The sequence below is a fragment of the Apis dorsata genome, unplaced genomic scaffold, assembly GCF_000469605.1.
Source record: "Apis dorsata unplaced genomic scaffold, Apis dorsata 1.3 scaffold_82, whole genome shotgun sequence".
NCBI classification, from domain to species: Eukaryota; Metazoa; Arthropoda; class Insecta; order Hymenoptera; family Apidae; genus Apis; species Apis dorsata.
The window spans coordinates 933497-938717 of NW_006263380.1; the positions used below are offsets into that span (position 1 = coordinate 933497).

General features: G+C 39.3%; 1 protein-coding gene across 6 annotated transcripts in view; it reads left to right on the forward strand.

Moving 5' to 3' along the window:
- The window catches only part of LOC102680039, a 34268-nt gene that overhangs the window by 15579 nt on the left and 13468 nt on the right, over positions 1 to 5221 (forward strand). Inside the window, exon 10 of one of the 6 annotated variants that reach the window (XM_031508304.1) lies at positions 3470 to 3488. The exons of the other annotated variants lie outside the window; for them this stretch is intronic. The gene's annotated coding sequence lies outside the window, so the exon portion shown is untranslated. Of the gene's footprint in view, positions 1 to 3469; positions 3489 to 5221 lie in introns of those variants that run through there. 6 annotated transcript variants of the gene reach the window in all.

The window sequence follows — 5221 nt, forward strand, 5'->3', positions numbered from 1 at the left end:
CTATCTGAAATCACTGTCATTGATTGTCACGTTGTTTACTGTCTATTCCGCAACTGATAATAATATCGTGCAACGATGAAATAATTCTTTTGTAAAAAAAAATGAACGTAAAATTTTCTATCCTATTCTTTTAGGATCTAGGAAAAAAATGTCTTCTCGATATATAATCAATAACTCTCGTCGAAAAGAGCTATATATTTCTTCATTTAGATTTTGTATTATAAAAGAGATCTATGCTTTATCTATGGGATCACTGTCATTGACTATCTCATTGTTGATTGTCTGTTCTGCAACTGAAAATAATATCGCTCAATGATGAAACGATAACTCTTTTATCGTAAAAAAAAATGAACGTAAAATTTTCTATCCTATTCTTTTAGGATTTAGAAAAAAAATATTCTCTCGCGATATATAATCAATAATCGTTCGTCAAGAAGAGTTATATATTTCTTCATTTAGATTTTGTATTATAAAAGAAATCTATGCTCTATCTATGGGATCACTGTCATCGACTGCCATATTGTTGACTGTCTATTCCGCAACTAAGAATAATATCGTGCAACGATGAAATAATTCTTTTGTAAAAAAAAATAAACGTAAAATTTTCTATCCTATTCTTTTAGGATTTAGAAAAAAAATATCCTCTCGCGATATATAATCAATAACTCTCGTCGAAAAGAGTTATATATTTCTTCATTTAGATTTTGTATTATAAAAGAGATCTATGCTCTATCTATAGGATCACTGTCATTGACTGTCACGAATAAAATAATGAAATAATTCTTTTGTAAAAAAAAATGAACGTAAAATTTTCTATCCTATTCTTTTAGGATTTAGAAAAAAAATATCCTCTCGCGATATATAATCAATAACTCTCGTCGAAAAGAGTTATATATTTCTTCATTTAGATTTTGTATTATAAAAGAGATCTATGCTCTATCTATGGGATCACTGTCATCGACTGTCATATTGTTGACTGTCTATTCCGCAACTAAGAATAATATCGTGCAACGATGAAATAATTCTTTTGTAAAAAAAAATAAACGTAAAATTTTCTATTCTATTCTTTTAGGATTTAGAAAAAAAATCCTCTCGCGATATATAATCAATAATCGCTCATCGAAAAGAGTTATATATTATATTCTTCATTTAGATTTTGTATTATAAAAGAGATCTGCTCTATCTATGGGATCATTGACCATTACGCATTACGTCAGGTTTACCGGGTGGAATTATGCTTCTTGATTTTTTTTTTTCCTCTCCTTCTGTTCCGCAACCGAGTTATCGCGGAATCCCTCCTTTTCTTATTCAAAACAGCCATTGTTTCGTGGTCGACAATGAACAGTGTCTAGAATGACAGCGCGTTGCACGAGAATAGAAAAACGGCGAAGCGTATCACCTTGCAACGCGAATTGCGACATCCTCTGGAACTGTCCTCGAACTGATATACTGATTATACTCGCGCTAGGTTTACGAACGATGATTCGCGCCTCCAATTCTAACTTGATCGACCTTTTATCTTCGAGCAAAACGAATTCGAGAAAGAATTCGAACGAACGAGAACGGCGTCTGCGTGAAAGATCAAAACTCTGTCAACTTTCACGTATGTGATTTATGCTTCAACGTGTATATATATATATATATAGGTAACAATTTCTTTTACGTTCGCTTTATCTACTCGAGCGATTCTTGCAACGATACGAAAATAGATATCGAGTTAAAAATAACTGAAAGGACAAATTAGCGTTGCGAGAAGGGGCAAGAATAATTCTTCGCGCACATTCTTTTGATTCATGCTTGATCGATTTTTCCAAGCGATACTTTTCAATATCGAGTTAAAGATAATTCGAAGTAAACCAAGGTTTCGTCGCAACGATGAAAGGCGTGGAAAGAGTAGTATGAGTAAAAAGAAAAAAAAAGGGTAAAGAAAAAGCAACGTCGCGGGTCGAAGACGAGCGATAAAATTATCGTGGATCGTTCGAGGGCGTGAGAATGAATAATTACTTGAAAAACAATTTTATTACGCGCTCGTTCGCCTCATTTTCGCGACATACGTGACCAAGATAGCCGCGATCGAAGGTTGTCACACTTTTGAAACCGAGCCGCGTACATTCCTACAATCTTTAGATCTCACTCTTACGCTCTTTTTCTCCCCCTTGCTAAGAAAAATGCACGAAATGAATGAGTGACGTCGCGAATTACAAAGATCGACGCGTTCTGAAACCGTTACGAGTGTGCAGTTTCCATTTAAATTATAGTGAATCAGATGTCGAAGAAATTACGAATATGATTCCTATATTTATAACTCGAACTCGTTGTGATTCACGAGGGAAAAAACTGGAGGAGGCGTCGAAAATACGATCGACGCGGGTTTCACAGATCTCGGTTTCGAAAAAGTTGTAATAAAACGCGTAATCGTCGATTTAACGACGATTATTTTGGAATTGATGACGATGAACGAAATAGCGAAAGATCGGGGAAATCGCACGGAGATAATGGCGGTTAGTTTCGTGGAAGATGGAGCGATGGTACAGTGGAAACGTCACGGTCGTGCCCTCCGGCCTCGTTCACGTAATTGGTTATTATCACGGCGAAGTGTGTCCCCCATTAGCGGATACCGGTGTACACACTTGGCCCTGTTAGTGCGCATTAGCGTGTACGGCGTGCACACAAACCGATCCACGATGGGCGCACGTGCTCCGCTCGCGAAACGATCCCGCGATCCACGAAAACTATCAGCTAACGAGTTAATGTTACGTGAATGGGATAATAGTTGAGAACCGTCTGGTGGTAAACCGGCCTACATGGGGCGAAATTTAACGTATCGTGATCACTAATCGCTTCAATGATTGCTTCAATGAATAATTTTCGGCCACCAGCTGTTGTTGTTTTATCATTGGAGAGGATTGCGTGATATATTTTATCGGATCGATTTGATAATAACTAAAGTGGGAATAATTTCGTTGTTTTAGGAGATGGATTCTTACGAAGGTAAAAAAAAAAGTGAGAAAGATCGAAATATAGATTGAAATATTTGTATAATTTTTTTTCTTCTTCGAACTGGAATAACGAGTAGCGGTCGATGATTAATTAATAATTGGAAAACGGCGTGAGCAATTGAGTCGAAAAAACTGGTCCGAAAAAAAAAAATCCAATGTCTGAATCAACCGTTTAAATCTCATCGAATATGCGCGTCATCCTCGTACGATACGAATGTTACGAGCGACTGTATAAACATATAGCCTTTATGAATTCTCATAAACTCGTCAAGGTTCACCAACGAAGTCCGAACCGACGAATCGGTAACTTTCTTTCTTTCGATCATCGACATCCCCCCTCCCCCAATTCGAACAGCCAACCTATGCCAATGTCATCCTTCAATTGCCAAGAGTAAAAAGAATCGTAAAAGAAATCGATAAGAGAAACGAATTACCATTTATTGATGAAACGAGGAATGAATTTTTTCTAGGGTGTAACGATCTTTTCGATCGGGGAAACGGGTGAAACTGGAAGGAGAATTTATTTCGAGATAACAAAGGGATCGAGAAGAAGAAGAAGAAGAAGAAGAAGAAGAAGAGAGGCGACGCGACAGACGGAGGAGTTGTCAGTGACGACGAGTTGTCAGGCAAAGACGAGTCGCGGCGAATGTGTGTATACGTGACTCAATGCTGATCGACGATCCTCGATCTCGTTGAGAAGTAGGAGGAAAAGGCTAGGTAAAAGAGAAAATGGTAGGGATAAAGGCGGGCGAGGAAGGTGCGTTGACGTCACTGGGCAAGCTCGCTGCTCGGTACGACGCTGCTGGTTGCCAACGCGATCGCAGTTTCACGAGGTTTCAACCGAGACCACGCATCTCCTCCGCCCTTTTTCCATCGCGGTTCCGATCATCCCGAACGAGGAAGGCGAAATATCAACGTCGAGCCTGCCTCTCCGTCGTCTCGTCCCGTGTTTTCGCGACCTGTCCACGTGGCGGGAAAATTCGAAAAGTGACGCAGCGGTCGATCGAACGACATCTGGGAGTGGAGTGGCGGAAGACCACGTGGCCAACCGTGTCAATGACTCGAGATTGAAATTCAACGCAAGGTGCGTAACCGTGCTATCTCGCGCGTCTTCCCTTATCTCTTCTTTTCTTCTTCTTTTTCTTCTTCTTTTCTTCGAAACCGAAAATCGAAAATACGAAACGGGGAATTTGGCGGAGGAGGAATTGGTCGGTGATCGGTTGTTGGGATACGGACGGTTGGCATCCCTGCCTCGTTTGAAAGGTAAACGTCGATGACGTGAGGGAATGCGTTAATTGATCGGGACTTGATGAATCGTTTTGCCGGTGGTTCACGTGATCCATGCACGGCGGAAAGAAACGAACGAAACACGGCCGGTCGGATGATGATCGGTGATTAATGCGGCCGGTGGAACGGCGAATTTTCCAACATCCGATCGCGTGTCCAACTTCTCCTTCCTTCCACGAATCCAGTCCATCGTGGTGTCGTGCGCGTGATTCCGGTGATCACGAAAACTGAAAAGAGCACGAAACGTAGATTTTTTGTTTTTCTCGAGAGAATCGTCGACCGTCTTTCTTGCGACAATTTTTTTTTTTTTTTCTTTCCTTTTCTTATTCTTCCTCGCGTTTATGTAACACCCGTTGATAAATTTTTAACGATTCTCTCGTATCTTGTACGTTTGTTTCGAAATGTTTATTCGTTCGTGGACTCGCCGACAACTGTTACTCGGCCTGTGTGTGTTAAATTAATTTTTAAAAAACTGTCGACAGATGTTTTCTCGTTTAATCGTTTTAATAATATAGTCGTCACCCTACGAGATTTATTACTCTGAGTCAATTGTGCGTGTACAAAAAGAGAAAAAATTTATGCAAATTCGCTTATCGCGACGACGGATAATCGAGAGATTTCTTTAGGGTCGGGTTTAACTTTTAATTGGCACGAAAGAGCAAAAAAAAGAAAGAGAGAGAGAGATGATAACTTCTTCTTTCTTTTTTCTTTCCTTTTCTTTTTTTCTTATTCGCTGGAGATATCATCGATAAATAAAACATTCAGCACTCCTCGTAGAAGGGATAACAATGATAACATAAGGTACCGTATATAACAGTGAGTGAATGAATAGTTCTTTTGAATAATACTCGAGTCCCTCTGTTCGTATTTACGCATCGACATCAATGAACAATCGATTCGCGATAAATATTAAATCGTCGATCGATATATATATA